At 41.6% G+C, this 17,389-nt stretch overlaps 1 protein-coding gene and 1 pseudogene across 10 annotated transcripts in view; one reads left to right on the top strand and one right to left on the bottom strand.

Moving 5' to 3' along the window:
* Positions 1-6,271: 6,271 nt before the first annotated feature.
* Positions 6,272-17,389, top strand: part of LOC130019223 (craniofacial development protein 2-like) — a 41,448-nt gene continuing 30,330 nt past the window's right edge. For 7 of the 10 annotated variants that reach the window (XR_008791746.1, XM_056109851.1, XM_056109850.1 and 4 more), the window contains exons 1-2: positions 6,276-6,362; positions 7,862-7,917. The gene's annotated coding sequence lies outside the window, so the exon portion shown is untranslated. Of the gene's footprint in view, positions 6,363-7,861; positions 7,918-17,389 lie in introns of all 10 variants that reach the window. The other 3 variants (XM_056109847.1, XM_056109849.1, XM_056109843.1) reach the window with 1 other exon arrangement.
* Positions 9,773-9,894, bottom strand: LOC130019506 (uncharacterized; annotated as a pseudogene).

Here is a 17,389-nt window from a genome sequence, read left to right as displayed (position 1 = left end):
GAGACTTCCAAACACCTCTTAAGTCTTTCTTTTATCTTAAGCAATAAAATCTTGATTTTTAGGTCTACATACAAATATATGAAAAGAGTCTCTGTTCTAACTGGGTCTAAGTTCTGGAATCGACGTGGAAATGACGTGTGCTCCTTCTAGGAAGTGTGTGTGTATGTGTATGTCTGTGTGTGTTGTTCCTTTTAATGGCTGGTCTGGAGAGATAGGACAGGGGTTAAGTCACTTATCTCTCATGCAGCTGACCTCATTTCTTCCCCTCAGTCCCACATAAGGACTTGAATCCATATGTGGATTGGCCAGAAATCCACTCCTGAATACAGAATCCAGAAATATCCCCCGAGCATGGTGACAGAAGCTCTATTTTGTTTATCACTATTTTTTTAAATGTGTTTGATTTGGTGCCTCACAGCAGTGCTCAAGATTTATTCCTGGTTCTGCACTCAATGATCACTTCTGGTGGACTCAGGGGGACTTTTATTGGGGTGCCAGGATTGAATCCTGATTGGCCCAGTGCTTGCCCACCACTGTACTCTCATTCCAGTCCAATAGCATGGGCTCTAGCATCTTCTTCTTCCTAAGAGATTACAGTGGAAAGTGAAACTAAATATGTCAGACATATTAAACGAACACATGAAGGTACTGGCAGAGGGACAAAGCCACGTGGGTTCCGGGGCCGAGACCTCCAAGCCTACTCGGGTTGGAGTCGAGCATCTTCCATCCAGATCCTCCAGTAGGCGGGGGTCACACCCACCACCTGGCCCCCTGGCGCCGTGTAATCCCATCAGCGGCCAAGACTCAGGGACTATAAAATCCAGATCCCGGAACCCGGGACATCTTATCACAACTTTTTTTATGACACCTTATTATCTCATTCCTACTTTGGACAAACTTGCAGGCTATTGAATGTAGCCTGCCCACAGGGCAGAGTCTGGCAAACTCCCCGTGGCGTACCAAATATGCCAAATACCAGTAACAATGATGGGTCTCATTCTCCTAAAGAGCCGTGAATATAATCTCAGGGCAAGGATGAAAGAGACGTTACTGGGGCCTGCTCGAGGCAATCGACGAATAACAGGATGATGAAATGAAAAAAATGAAAAATTAAACGAACAAAAAATACATATATATGGATTCTCTCCATCATATCATATCAGCGCTGACTGGACTACTCGGAACATTTGAATAGGAAAAATATACCATCTGACCTAAATAGTGTTTAGATATATTTAATTCTGTCAGCTCTAATCCTAGTTGATAGTGCTGCCAAAGAAAGCTTTTGAGGGGGTTGGAGTGATAGCACAGCAGGTAGGGCGGTTGCCTTGCACGCGGCCGACCCGGGTTCAATTCCCAGCATCCCATATGGTCCTCTGAGCACCACCAGGAATAATTCTTGAGTGCATGAGCCAGGAGTAAGCCCTGCACATTGTCGGGTATGACCCAAAAAGTGAAAAAAAAAAAAAAACTTTTGAGAATGAAATATGATCGCCTATCAGCAAAGTAACAAATACCTGAGTGATGCCTATTCTGATGATGATTATTGTTTGTTATTACTATTGTTGCTGCTTCAGTTCTAATATTATGGGAGGAACATGCAGAAGAATAAAATATGTCTAAAAAAGCTTACTTTGCAGACCAGCAACATTAAGGGATTATAAAAACATCTATCAAGTGTAAACAACATTTGATGTTACTTAATTAAATTACCTGCAATAAATAAGAGGATAAACAGACCTGGAATAGCTCCTTCTCCCCATGGTAACCACATATTTTCTTATACAATATGTTACTTTATGTCCTCAGTGTGAAGGGACCTGATTTTTAATGAGAAATGGAAAGTGAAGATACTTACTTATGATATCCTGTAAAACAAAACCTTTTGAGTGGCAATGGCCTGTTAGTTGATAACGTCAACTAACAAGAGCACTATGCTCAAAAAGCAATTTTGGAAAGATATATAACCTTCTAAAAGCTCAAAACTGAGGCTGGAGCGATAGCACAACGGGTAGGGCATTTGCCTTGCATGCTGTTGACCCGGGTTCAGTTCCCAGCATCCCTTAGAGTACCCCAAACACCACCAGGAGTAATTCCTGGGCACAGAGCCAGGAGCACCCCCTGTGAATTGCCGGGTGTGACCCAAAAGGCAAAAATAATAATAATAATAAAAGCTCAAAACTAAAAATTTATATGTTGAGCTTTAATGATAGGTGGAAAATGAAGATATTTACTAGTGGTATCCAAAAAATTGAATCTCTATGGATGACAATGGACCTCTTAATGATAACCCAACTGACAAGAACAGCACTAAGCATAATAAGCAATTTGTTAAAGATATACATCCTCCTAAAAGCTCTAAACTAAAAATATAAACTATAATGTATATAATATTATTTATATGTTAAAATGATCTAGAATGATTGCAGTCTCATTGTATAAAGAAACAGAATTTTTTAAAATTTTATTTTATTACAGCACCATGTTAGCTGCAAGGCAAACGCCCTGGAGCGATAGCACAGCGGGTAGGGCGTCTGCCTTGCACGAAGCCAACATGGCCGACCCGAGTTCGATTCCTCCGCCCCTCTCGGAGAGCCCGGCAAGCTACCGAGAGTATTCGATATGCCAGACACAGTAACAACAAAGTCTCCAATGGAGACGTTACTGGGCCCGCTCGAGCAAATCGATGATCAACGGGAGGGCCTTTACTTTACTTACTTTATTACAGCACCATAAATTACAAAGATATTCATAGTTGGGTTTTTGACTTACAATATTCCATCACTAATCCCACCACCAATATCAGCTTTCCTCCACCCATGTTCCTAGATTCTCTCTCCAAGCCCACCACCCTGACCCCAGCCTGCCATCAGGTACCTTTTAAATTTGGTTATTAAAGTTTAGATCTCGCAATTTCAGTGTTGCTGACTCTGTGGTTTGTATATTTAGTTCTATCATTCCTTAACGCAACCAAATGTACCTGGGTCCTCTTGCCCCCTACCCCCATTGCTTCTCATCTATTTCTTCCCCTCTTCTTCCCCTTTACTCTATTTCTTTCCTTCTCCTCCCTATACTCTGGGACCAAGGGTTATCTATTCCTCTCTCTCCCCTAAACCATCGCATTACCTCATCCAGATACTCTAAATACCACATATAAATGATATTATCCTGTGTTTGTCCTTTTGGTTTACTTCATTTAGTGTGATATCTTCCAGTTCCGCTCATGTTGCAGCAAATTGCATGCTTTCATTATTCCTTGCAGCTGTATAATATTCCATTGTGTGTGTGTATATATATATATATGTGTGTACATATATATATACATATATCGATAGATAGATACCACATCTTTATGATCCACTGATCTGTTCTTGGACATCTAGGTTGATTCCAAATCTTAGCTATTGTACTGAGTGCTGCAATGAATAGTGACATGCATATATCCTTTTGAATGAATGTATTTTCTGTCTTGGGCACCGATACCCAAAAGTGCAATTGCTGGGTGTATGATAACATTGGGTTTATCCTTTCAGCCTTGCTGCAGAGAACTTAGGTTTATCGGGTTACACCTATCACAGTGCTCCTGAGTCACTCCCATTCCTTTGTTTATCTGTAAACTCTTCTCTGAGCCCTCCTCCCCAACCAGTTAATCACCTTTTCCCCCCAATCAGATTCTGTTAGTTTGTAAGATCAGATCCTTCTAAGGACACTGAAGTTGTAAGTTATGTCTTTTGCACAGTTTACCTTAAAGCAATGTCCTTTCTGTATGGACACAGGAAGACAGTTAATATTATGCTTTTGTAACTTGGGAGTTGATTGACTCCGAATAATATTTACTCCTGGGCATCTGCTTTATCTACTCAGTTGCCCTTAGTTCCTACCACCCCAAAAGCAGGGTCTCGATGAGGGCCTGAATGGACCCAGGGCAAGCTGTGAGCTACCCTGACATCGAAATGGGCCAGGCCAAGCGCCATAATACTTAACTATAAGTTAAGAGCACGTTTATGGACAAACTCTGTCATGACCTAAAAGAGGTAACTGGATAAGGACACTGCTCGGGTTAGAAAAACTAACCTGACTTGAAGACTGTGGTCTGGAATCTATAGTGAGATGTCCTCAGGAAGAACCAAACTTTAAGTTTGATCTATCTCTTACTGTGCTCATACAGAATGACATTGCTAGAAATATTAGAAGTAGATTTACTACAACTATTTAAGTAGATTGCTAGCTGAGGAAAGAAGAAAGAGACACACCCTGGATTGGATCCCACGCTTTAGCAGATCTCCAAGTAATCTGTAGTAATCTCCTTAGATGAGATTTTGTCCTTGAGTTAATCTCCTGGAGGAGTGGCCTTACCCCTCTTTGTTGATTTGTTAATGTTCAACCCCACTTTTGTACTACCACCCTACACGATTGCTATATAAACTAAGACTGTAAGATTGGAGGGGGATCTGGGAGCTAGGAATGAAGGAGAGAGGAATGAAGGGCGAAAAAGAGGGGGAGGCATGATGAGTGTGTGAGACGGGAGAGATGAGAGATTGAATAAAGGGCAACTAACCATCAACCAGTTTGGTCCTAGTTCTTTCTTTGCCCATCCGGATGCCAACAGCCATCCGAGAACACACATTTTTCCGCGTGTACTTTTTACAGCTGGGCCAGAGGGTAGCTCAATTTTAAGTTTTCTGAGAACTCTCCACACTGTTTTCCATAAGGATTGAACAAACTACATTCCCATTCTCAGTGGATGAGAGTTCCTTTTTCCCCACCAACACAGATTTTTTTCTATTATTTTTGATGTTTGTCTTTCTCACTGTGTGAGATGGTACCTCACTGTCATCTTGATGTGGACTTCCCTATTATAAGTGATGGTGAACATATTTTCATGTGTCTATTAGCCATATGTTGGTCTTCCTCAGAGAAGTCCCTGTTCATTTCCTCTACCCATTTTTTGATGGGGATTTTGAGCTTTTGTTGCTGATCTTTGTGAGTATTTTTATATATCCTGGATATCAATCCTTTATCTACTGTGCTGACCACAATTATTTTCTGCCATTCAGTTATCTGTCTTTTAGTTTTAGTCCTGTTTCTTTTGCCATGCAGAAACTCTTTAATATGATTGTAGTCTCATTTATTTTTTTATTCTGTTACCTTTGCCAGTGGCATTGAATCACTGAAGACCTTTGAGGTCCAGATATTGGAGCATTCTGCGTACATTTTCCTCAGTGTATTTTATAGATGCTGGGTTGGAGCGATAGCACAGCGGTAGGGCGTTTGCACGCACGCAGCCAACATGACCAACCCGAGTTCGATTCCTCTGCCCCTCTTGGAGAGCCCGGCAAGCTACCGAGAGTATCTCGCCCGCACGGCAGAGCCTGGCAAGGTACCCATGATGTATTCGATATGCCAAACACAGTAACAACAAAGTCTCCAATGGAGACATTACTGGGCCTGCTCGAGCAAATCGATGAACAACGGGAGGACAGTGACAGTGACAGAGTGATCTGATCTCAAGGTCTTTGTTTCACTTTGAGTTGACTTCTATGTAAGGTGTGAGATCACTAAATCAAGCCAACAAAATAGATAAAAATATGGATCCAGAAACTAGGCTCTGAAAAGTCTTTTATATCTTTTAGTCTTATGTACAATAAAGTGAAACAAAATAAAACTTGATAGCTTACTAAAGTTGCTAACATTGCTGAGAAGTTGCATGACAACACAATGCGACACTAAAATTTAAAAAATTGAGACTATCAATAATAAAAAAATCAAGTTATATGTGCTAGAGGAAAGACTGAATTCTATTTTCTCTATGAATTATTCCACAACTGTCTTATGGAAAGATTGAGAGTATAGAACCCAAAAGAATTAATGTAGAAAAGTGTAATAGGAATGTGTCAGGAAATTAATTCAATAACTAACTTCTCTTTTCTGGATTTTATTATGTTTCTGCAATTATACATCTTAAAATTTTTCTGTTAAAACTGTTTATTTTAATAATGAATCTGTATTTTGAAACGTTTTTACTTAAAGGAATCCTATAAAATGCAAGTTGTAGATTTCGGAAAACTTGTATTGGCTCTGATTTCATCCCTTCCCCACTGTGTAGCAATGGTGGTGATCCTTGGTCCAGAGTAAGATCTGATTAATCTAAGCCAGTTCTCCTCCTCCTTCCTATGATTGGTCTAAGGCTGGACAGTCCTTCCTCTACTGGCTTTGAACTAGAATCACGTGGTTCCTGTTGCTGCTGGCAGATGTGAAGTCTAGAGGGAAGGCAGCCCAAGAGGTAAGCAGTATTGACAGAACCTTGAAGCTGGGAAACTGTTTGAAACATGGTTCACTGGACTGGAGAGATGGTACAGCAGGTAAGGCGCTTGTTTTGCATATGGCCCACCCTGGTTTGATCCCGGGTAGCACATATGGTTCCCAGAGCACTGAGCCAGGGTTAAACCCTGAATATTCTGCTTGTGGCCCCAAACTAAAAACTAGATAAAAAGGAAAAGTAAAGAAGTATGAAATACAGTTTAACCTATGGACATGCAGTCTATTTGTTCTCTAGTTTTTATAATAAAACCAATGCATTTATTTTTTTATTTTTGTTTGGGGACCATATCCGGTGGCACTCAGGGCTTGCTCTGGGCTCTGCATTTACGAATCACTTCTAACCTGATTCTTGGGTGGGGGGGGGGACATGGGAACTGAATCTATGTTGGCCATGAGCAAGGCAAGCGGCATACACATTCTACTGTCCTTTCAGCCCTTAAAATCAGTGCCTTTGACAGCAAAGCCTATCCTTATATATTATTTGTTTAAGATATAAGACTAATTAAAATTAGAAACATGCAGAAAAATGGTGCCCATTTTTTTTTCTTTTACAAAATTTATTTCCCTCTCTTCATTGTTGATGCAATCACAGGGCTGTATTAATGTGTCTGATTTTGGTGCTGGCTGGGGATCACATATTAGGATGTGGGATTTGCACTTGGCTGCATGGCTCATGGAAGCCTGCACACTGTTACTGCAGTGTTTGCATATAAGCTTGTAGGGGCTGGCACTCTTGGTTGAGGCACACAATTATGGTTGTGGTGCATCCTTTTCAGTTTTTGAGGTGTTCACACCTGTGTTTACCAAGGATTGCGCTTCCAATGTACAACGTTGGCACATCTTTTTTGCTGTAGCGCTTTCTTGAACATTCATGCCTTTTGCAGTGCTCACACATGACTGGCTGCAGTATAACCAGAAATTGCTTGGTCACTGGGGATCGTAGACTGAAGAGTTGCCAAGTTCAAACAGCAGAGCTGCCAAGATCATGCTCAGTGCATGTGGGACACTGGGATTTGTACTTACCACCATAGTAGCTGTAAGACAGATGCTCCAAGCCATTGCACTATTTCATCCTGGCTCTGCCTAATTTTTCCTTTAAGAATTTTCTATCTGGGCTCAAAAGGAAGCTCACTGCGTTAGAGCAGGAATCTTTAACTGCTAGTTTGTAGCCTGTTTGCAGGTGTAGAATGCTTGAAAACCTCTGTTCTACCACGATGGTTATACCAGCTAGTCTGCATAGCATAACACTATACTATAGTAAAACACATAACCGTTCTGCACGTATGAAGGTTGAAGAATGCTGCTGGGTTAGAGCATGTTTTGGATGCAGGGGACATGGTTTCAATCCCCAGTACTGCATGGTCCCTGGAGTAGCAACCGTAAAGCACCAAATTGGATTAAGTTGGGAGTTGCTCCTGCATGTGTGAAGTCTTGGGTTTACTTAATTTTATTTTTTAGGGGTTTTGTGTGTGTGTGTGTGTGTGTGTGTTTTGTGTCACACTCAGTGATGCTTAGGAGTTACTCCTGGCTCTGCACTCAGGAATTACTACTGGCGGTACTTGGGGGACCACGTGGGATGCTGGAGATCAAACCCAGGTAGGCTGCATGCAAGGCAAATACCCTACCCTCTGTACTATTGCTCCATCCCCAGTGTTGGGTTTAATTCCCAGTACTTCAGTGTCTCCTGAGCACTGCCAGGAGTGAGCTCTTATTATCCACTCAGGAATAATTTGGGTGTGGCCCAAATAAGGAAGAAAAAATTTTTTTCAACTGCATGAAAATCATTCTAATGATTGTCAGAGTCTGGAAAGCTCCCGGTGGCATATTTGATATGCCAAAAACAGTAACAGTAACAGGTCTCATTCCCCTGACCCTGAAAGACCCTCCACTATGGCACTGTTGCAAAAGACAAGTAAAGAGAAGCTGCGAAAATCTCAGGGCTGGGACAAATGGAGACGTTACTGGCACCTGCTTGAGCAAATCGATGAACAATGGGATGACAGTGATACAGTGATCCATCTATATATAATACCTTAACATTAAAATAATAAATAGCATTATTTGGAAGTTATGTGGTACTGATTAATTATAAACTGTAAGTGTATTTAAAAACTAACATATTCAATGTGAAAATATAGAAAACTAGAGCAAGAAAAAGTGAATTTATATCTACTGTGCGAAACTTTGTCATTTTGGTGTAGTTCCTCAGGCTATCATTCTGTTTTTGTTTGGAAAGAAATAATAGTGATAATTTATATACACATTTGTATACTGTTTGCTTATTCTATCTGCACAGTAATTTTCTCTGAAGTTTCCTCATATCTCAATGTTAGGGGGTCCTTTTGCCATATTAGTTTATTTGACTGATGACCGTGGGGTTGTGCGGTGAATAGGCTGTGTGGCTGTATGAGTCAGCCGTTTGTTTCTGGGGACCTAAATATTCAGGGTAACCTGGAACATCTCTGAGCCATCTATTGAAACTTAGAGTTGGCACAAAAGGTAGGACAAACCTTTTCTGGCCACCTTCCAGTCACAACATATAAATTCAGTATTTGGCTTTTATGCCTTTTTTTCCAGGTTGGTTTTGTTTGTAGCTGTGTCCCACAGCTCTCCTCTTACAAGGTTACATCTATATTTTTTTCTTCATCTGGGGATAATCTGCAGACTCCATTTGATGAAAGAGAGTCTTAAGTAAATAAACCTCACAACTTTTAATGATTGCATTTCATCCTTAATCATTTTGCATGGCTCTAGTTTGACTTCCTTCTGTCAGTTTGTTTGGATTGATTTTTTTATCTGCTCATTTTCAGGAATCTATATTGTTAATATACTTGCCCTATCTCCAACAATTGTCACTCATCTATTCTAGTTTCCTTTTTGTCAGAAAATAAAATATTGCTTGTAATCCTAGAGAAGAACCTAAATATTGGTGAAAGGGCATGTTATGTAATCATTTATAAATAGCAAAATATCATATTTCTCTCAGTGAAAGAACTAATTTGCAGGCAACTGCAGACATAATTTTATAATTTTACATGTAATTTATAAGTTTTAGACCCCTCATAGTTCTTGCAAACTCCTGTGGATGTGGATGTGGATGAATGAGGGATTACTCAGAAAAACTTGGAAGCTAGAGCGATAGCACAATGGGTAGGGCATTTGCCTTGCACGTGGCTGACCCAGGTTTGATTCCCAGCATCCCATATGGTCACCTGAACACACCGCCAGGAGTAATTTCTGAATGCAGAGCCAGGAGTAACCCCTGAGCATCGCTGAGTGTGACCCGAAAAGCAAAAAACAAACAAACAAACAAAAAAACTGCATAGTTCTCTGCTAAGATTATGAACTCAGGGCTAACAACAGACTGGGCAATAATTCATTTTTTCCCTTTCATCATAGGTTCATGAAATAGTTCAGTTTCTAATTTTCATTGTATTTATTATTATTTTTACCCCATACTAGGATAGAATAGGCAATCCCATTCAGATCCGAAGTCAATACATTTCTATCACTGTAGTTACTTTAGCAAATCTGGTTCCCTTATTAAAATCTATCTTTCTTTTGTTTTTGCCTTTGGGTCACATCTGGTGATGCTCCTGGGTCTGCACTCAGGGATCACTCCTGGTGGTGCTCAGGGGACCATATGGGATGCTGAGGAACAAACCTGGGTGAGCTGTGTGCAAGGCAAGTGCCTTTTTGGCTGAGCTTTCCCTCTGACATTTTTATTTTACAAAAGCAGGATTGAATTCTCAAATCAGGCTTTTGTAAAAGAGGCCAAACTGAGCAGTTCCTCAAAAAATGAAGTCCCTCCTTGACAAAAGGAAGAGAAGAAAAGGTAGAACTAGAACAAGGGAGATAGGTAGAGAAGGAAGATGAGGTGATAGAGGAAGGGACAAAAGATGCAGAGGGGACCACGAAGAAAAGACAGGCACGAAAAGGGTGGACCCCTCTGAAAGCTCTTTTGCTTGTACATTTGAGAGCACATTTGTGCTTTGCCCTTCTGTGTGGTTAGTGTGTTTGAAATTTTGTGGGCCAGTAAGAATTTCAGGTGAGTTTTTAGACTTCAACTACCAATGTATAAGGGCAAAAAAGAGAACTTTATGGGCTAAGCTCATGCATTGTATGCTGAAGGCCCAGTTTGATCCTTAGTACCACACAATCCTCTGAGCACCATCAGCACTGCCTGGTATTTTCTGGGTATCGAGCTCGGAGTAGCCTCTCAGCACCACTGGAAAAGAACCAATATAGAGAAATGGATCATCCAATGACAATTCTAGCATTAAATAAGATGGAGAGGAGAGGGCATGGGAAAGCCCTGCTTTCATTTCTGCAACTGACCTCCTTGCTCTGCCCACTGCCACACTCACGTATGGGGACCTTCAAGACCTACAGTGGTATCAACCAGCCCATGAGCTTCCTTCACGAACACATAGGTGTTTTTCCAAATCCAGCAGAAATCTGACTCCCTGGCCTGATCGACATTTGTGGTTAGAGTCCCAGCAGAGAAGTTGGCACTGCCGCTGGGAATTGTGAGTCACTTCTTTTGAGTTGTTCCTGATGGAGAAGCTCCTCTCTTCCGAGGAAGAAGAGCAAGCTGTCAGGTGAAATCATCAATGTCATCATCATTGTCTAAGCACTTACTTCACTGGAGACCATGTAATGTATGTGAAAAGAGTCCTTGTCAGTTTCCAGGAACATTGCTTAGACAAAGTCACTTAAGTTCCCAGAACTGTTCTTTTCCTCAAAACAAAGTTAAATAGTTCCTGAAAGAAAGTTAAAATGGAAAATGGTTCCACAGAGTTGGCACCAAAATTTAAACAATTGATGTAAATCTGTAGCACTGTAGCACTGTCCTCCCATTGTTCATCGATTTGCACAAGCGGGCACCAGTAACATCTCCATTGTGAGACTTGTTGTTATTGTTTTTGGCATATCAAATACACCATGGGGAGCTTGCCAGGTTCTGCTGTGCGATGTAGATCTACAGAGATGAAAAAAAAAAAGTATTTCAGAATATTGAGTATTACTTATGTCTTTTGTATCTGCAAAAAAGTTTGAGATACTTAAATACACCCACCAACTGCCCCCCCCACCCCCACACCTGGTAATCCCATCAAAGGCCAAGACCCAGAGACTATAAAACCCAGCTTCTGGAAGAAAACAGCACAGAGTCTCCTGCCCCTGTGCCTGGCTGTCCTCACCAGGGCCCCGTGGAGGGGGGCAGGTTGAGTTTCCCTTCCTGCAATGAGCAGAGCCCCAGCAGCCGAAGACCTCCAGAACCAGCTACAACCATGCTGAGACCACTCTCCACACGCATGAAGGTACCGGCAGAGGAACAAAGGCATGCGGGTTCCGGGACTGAGATCTCCAAGCCTGCTCTGATCGGGGCTGAGCATCCTCCACCCAGACCCTCCATCTTCCAGTAGGAGGGCGTCACACCCCCCAACTGCCCCCCAACCCATACCGTGTAATCCCATCAATGGCCAAGACCCAGAAACTATAAAACCCAGCTCCCGGAAGCAAATACATCTTATTATCTCATTCTTACTTTGGACGACCTGGAAAGCCACCGAATGTAACCTGCCCACATGGCAGAGTCTGGCAAACTCCCCGTGGTATGCCCAATATGCCAAATACCAGTAACAATGATGGCTCTCATTCTCCTAACCCTGAAAGAGCCTTGAATATGGCACTTTTTAAAATCTCAGGGCTAGGGCGAAGGAGACGTTACTGGTGCCTGCTCGAGGCAATCGATTTAAAAATGTAACAGAGAAAATAACACCCTCATAATAAAGTAGGTTGATGCAGAGCACACCTTGCATGCAGGAGGCCTGGGTTAGATCCTTGGTGCCACTGTGATCTGAGCATGCTGGAAGTGACCTCTGAGAAGTGCCACAAACAAACCAACAAACAAACAAGCAAAAAAAAAAAAAGGTAGATTATAGGGTTGGGGAAATAACTGCAAGGGCTGATTTGCATCCTTTGTAATGCTGGAGGTTCAGGTTTGATTCTCAGCACTGCATGGTCCCCCAGAGGATGTCAGCTGTGTCCCCCAAACAAACAAACAAACAAACCCAATCCCCTACACCCCAAACCAAACAAAAAACAAACCAATGTGGAAACTGGATTAAACAACTAGCAACAATGCAAACTGCTTGGGTAAAGAACTATGGCGGGGGTCACACCCACCAACTGGTCCCCTGGCGCTGTGTAATCCCATCAACGGCCAAGACTCAGAGACTATAAAAACCAGCTCCCGGAAGAGAACAGTGCAGTCTCCTGCCCCCGCGCCTGGCTGTCCTCACCGGGGCCCCTTGGAGGGGAGCGGGTTGGGCTTTCCTCCCCGCCCCGACCAGGGCTCCGGCAGCTGAAGACCTCCAGAACCAGCCACCACCATGCTGAGACCACTCTCCGCACACCTGAAGGTACCAGCAGAGAAACAAAGGCAAGCGGGTCCCGGAGCTGAGATCTCCAAGCCTACTTGGATTGGGGCTGAGCATCCTCCACCCAGATCCTCCAAATTCCAGTAGGCCGGGGTCACACCCACCAACTAGCCCCCTGGTGCCATGTAATCCCATCAACGGCCAAGACTCAGAGACTATAAAACCCAGCTCCCGGAAGCACGTGGCCGCATTCACGGCTGCGCAACATCTTATTATCTCATTTCTACTTTGGACAAACTGGCAGGCTACTGAATGTAACCTGCCCACATGGCAGAGTCTGGCAAACTCCCCGTGGCGTACCCAATATGCCAAATACCAGTAACAATGTTGGGTCTCATTCTCCTAAAGAGCCTTGAATATAGCACTTTCTTAAAAATCTCAGGGCTAGGATGAAGGAGACATTACTGGGGCCTGCTCGAGGCAATCAATGAATAACAGGATGGTCATGATTCATTGTGTGAAAGAACTGTAGCTAGGTGACGCTAATGAGAACAGCAAGCAAACTGAAAAGAGTATGGTCTGCGAGCTTTCTCCTAGTTTCCGGTCTCCCTCCAGGCCTTCCTATGTCAGAGCTAAATGAGGAGCCAGTCTGATGGCAAAGTAATGCGGTTATAGAGACCAAGCTTTAGCATCACAAGGCCAAACACGGAAGGGTGAATTAGTCCTGAGAGATTATTAATAACCAGCGCCATATGTGTGCCATTCAGCAGGCACACATATTGACAGCTGAGATTCTTGAGATCCACGCCTGAAATTCAGATTCAGTAGTTTCAGAGTGTGGGAAAGCTTTCGTTTTGAAAGGGAACCTTGGGTAATTGGATTCAGGAATCTTTAAATCACACTTTCAGAAACGCTGCTCTAGTTTTTTCAAGCTAAATCCTTGACTCAAGTTAGAACAAGAGATTGTGAAATGCTCAAGTTTGCAGATTTAGTTCCCTAATACCAAAAAATAAAATTATGCTCAGGAATTAATTTTTTTCCTTAATATTTGTCTATTTTAGGAAACACTAATACATAGGCCCTGTATTAGTACATTAGCACTTATATATAATCTTATAATTTAATATATAAAAAGTTAAAAAACTATTTTCACATGAGTATGTATACTTTCTCTTATCATACTAAAGAAAGCAATGCCTCTAAGTTTTCTTTTGCTTTTGTGCTATCAGTTCAGTCATAATTCTGAACTGATGTCCAATAATTCTGTTTTAATTATATTGTTTTGATATATGCATAATTTTTTCTTAAAGCTTGTACACAAATACATATAGCACTGTAGCAGTGTTCTCCTGTTGTTCATCGATTTGCTCGAGTATGTACCAGTAACATCTCCATTGTAAGACTTGATACTGTTTTTGGCATATCAAATACGTCATGGGGAGCTTGCCAGGCTTTGCAGGGGATACTCTTGGTAGCTTGCCAGGCTCTCCGAGAGGGACAGAGGGATCAAATCCGGGTTGGCCGTGTGCAGGGCAAACGCCCTACCTGCTGTGTTATCGCTCCAGCCCTAGATGAAATTATACTTACATGTCTCAAAATACTTTTCGATATTGTGCCTTTCTTTAAGTTCCTCACCTTTCAACTCATTATGTAATCAAGGACAAAGTTAAATGCCCTTTCAGAGGAAATACAACTGCCTGGGTACTGAACTTGAATATGGGGTGGGGGTTTTTTTGTTTGTTTGTTTTTTGCTTTTTGGGTCACACCCGGCGATGCACAGGAGTTACTCCTGGTTCATACACTCAGGAATTACTCCTGGCGGTGCTCGAGGGACCATATGGGATGCTGGGAATTGAACCTAGGTCGGCTGTGTGCAAGGCAAATGCCCTACCCGCTGTGCTATTGCTCCAGCCCCTGTTTTTTGTTTTGTACATTGTTACATTTGCCAAGTTTCTGTGCATTTTGTAAACCAAATGAGAGGATTTTTGTTAAAATTCTACTTTTTCTGTATCTAAGTCACTTTTATTCCTTTAATAATCATATCTTGGAAACTTGAGCATGGAAACAAAAGCATTAATATACTAGAAGTAGGTAGTCAAAAGTTTGGACATAAAATATTCCAGCCAGATTAGAAGTCTTCATCCTATTTTGAGAAAGATCATTGTTAACTGGCATGGAATTTATTTTTAAATAATGTATTACACAAAATGACCGAGAAAACCTATGAAAAAGCTGAAAGACAGGTTCATATCCTTGTACCTTACTTTATGCTTATTCTCTGATGATTCCCCCTCCTCCCGTGTTTTTTTTTTTTTTTTGACTGTTGTATGAATTAAAAGCAATATGTTTATCTATGTGGCAAGGATAGTATTTAGCAACTCCAGGGATCAAACTCATTGATGTGGGTTAATGGCTGGACTTGAACTCTATGCTTCATGTATTAAAGGCAGGTGCTTAACCACTGAGATACAGTGCTTCTTAAAGATTCTAATAACTCTTGTAAAGGAAATCATATAACTACTGTTATGTCTGAATCAAAATGAACCTAGAATTTGGGGCTGAAGTGATAGTACAATGCGTAGCACTGTATTGCAAGGCTGTACTTACACACAGCTGACCTGGGTTCAATCCCCATTATCTCATATGGTCCCCTGAGCACTGACAGAGTAATTCCTGAGTGCAGAGCTCAGGAGTAACCCCTGAGCATTGCCAAGTGTGACACCCTCCCCCCAAAAAAAATCCCAAAATGAACCTAGGACACTCAAACTTCCATGGCAGCAAAGTTTTATGGAGCTCTTCCCAATGTTGAAGGAATTAATTGCTCTGAGTTAATATGACAGTAAATCTTAATTTTCTAGTCATTATATTATTTTATACTGTATCAATATTGTGTTCCTTTAATTTAAAAAATGGGATTTGGGGGCTGGAGCAATAATACAGCAGGTAGGGCGTTTGCCTTGCACGCGGCCGACCCGGGTTCAATTTCCAGCATCCCATATGGTCCCCTGAGCCAGGAATAATTTCTGAATGCATGAGCCAGGAGTAACCCCTGAGCATCACCAGGTGTGACCCCCCCAAAAAAAAAGATGTAAGTTGGGGCAGCATTAAATTTAGTCCCCTTTTTTCTCCAAGAGAGTGTTTCTTGCTGTCTTTGCTTATCCATAGCTTATCATGGAAAAGACTTGAGTTATAAAGGACTCTAGCATTTGACAGCACCCCAGTATATTCCTAATGAGAATTATCTATGCCAAGAATGATTTTATTATTTTATTTTTAGCTTTGTTAACCTTTAATTCAAACTATTCTTTGACTTCTTCAGCTTAATTATCGACAAAGAATGATTGCATACAAGCGAAAACTGAAAAGAGTTGCAGTGTCCAAGGGACTTAAATTTTTAAAAAAGAAGCATTGAGAGCTCTAGATACTAACACATGCATAGAAAAAAGTTAAAAACCAATCACAGAGGAGCCTGGGACAGTTCAGGGGCCAAAAGCATCTGCCTTGCAAGAGTTAGACTTTAGGTTTGATCCCCAGTGCCACACACAAATACTCATCTCAGTCCCAGTGACTCAGCTGCTTGGGACCCTGTGTTCCAAAGCACTTGAAAATGCTATGGGGAAAAGGAGGCAAAATCCCATAAAATCAGAAAAACAGAAATGCAGGGTTGGGTTGAGAACATTCAAGGGCCCATGCAGAAGACAAAAGGATTAGCTGTTTACTTTACATGATGTGATCTAATACATGAGATATGATCTGACCAATTCTGTGGGAAAGAGCCTGGAGAAGGGGTCAGATGACTTGAGTCCTAGTCTTGGCTCTCCTGCTTATTGAGTGTGTGCGACTTTGGCCAAACTGGGGTTCTTGGCAGCCAACTGTTTCAATCTAAATAATCAGAGAAGGTTAATGTTATTATAAGATTCCCTTTGGCCTAGCAGTCTGTTGCTAAATGCTCCGTAAAATAGTTTCATATAGGCTGAAAACTAACTTGATACTCATTTGGAATTCGTTCTGCATGCATTAGAAGGCAAAAAAAGGGCCTGCTGGAGTCAGAAGCTGGGTGAGCACAATTTAAATTGTTAGTGAGTTACTGCAAGGGAGGAAGTGAAGATAAGCACATCTGCTTCTCTTGCAGTTTACACAGAGAAAGATCGAAATGTATTTATTCAAATATCTAAAATATGCTATTTATTTCCAAACTAGGTTCCCTGGGAAAAAACAAATTTTGGTGGTTAATGATAATACTTATAAAACCTAGTTGTAGCACTTAGCCTTCTGTTATTTTCTCCTTTCACAGGTGGTGTTTTTGTCCACTCTGGTTTTGATATCATTGGGTACTTTGTGCATTCTATACAAAAGTGCCACTCTTTCTTTCTGGTGCTACATGAACTTCTGATGGAATTCGTTTGGAGGGGGAGCTGAAGTGAGAGCCAATAAAAATGACGTTGATTTATTTAATGCTAGAATATAATAAGCTCGCCTTTTTGGTGTGCAGCAATGCAAAACTATTTGTTATTTTCTGGCTTAGTTTTAATACTGATATTTGTGAAGCTCATTGGCCATGGCACAGCATATGATCTACTCAACTGGTCTATCCTTCCTTCCTTCCTTCCTTCCTTCCTTCCTTCCTTCCTTCCTTCCTTCCTTCCTTCCCCCTTACTTCTTTTTTTCCTTCTGATGTAGGCAGA

This window comes from Sorex fumeus, unplaced genomic scaffold (genome assembly GCF_029834395.1).
Source record: "Sorex fumeus unplaced genomic scaffold, SorFum_2.1 ptg000008l, whole genome shotgun sequence".
In the NCBI taxonomy this organism is placed as follows: domain Eukaryota; kingdom Metazoa; phylum Chordata; class Mammalia; order Eulipotyphla; family Soricidae; genus Sorex; species Sorex fumeus.
The sequence above is the reverse complement of the archived record's forward strand: the minus strand, read 5'-3'. Positions and strand labels throughout refer to the sequence as shown.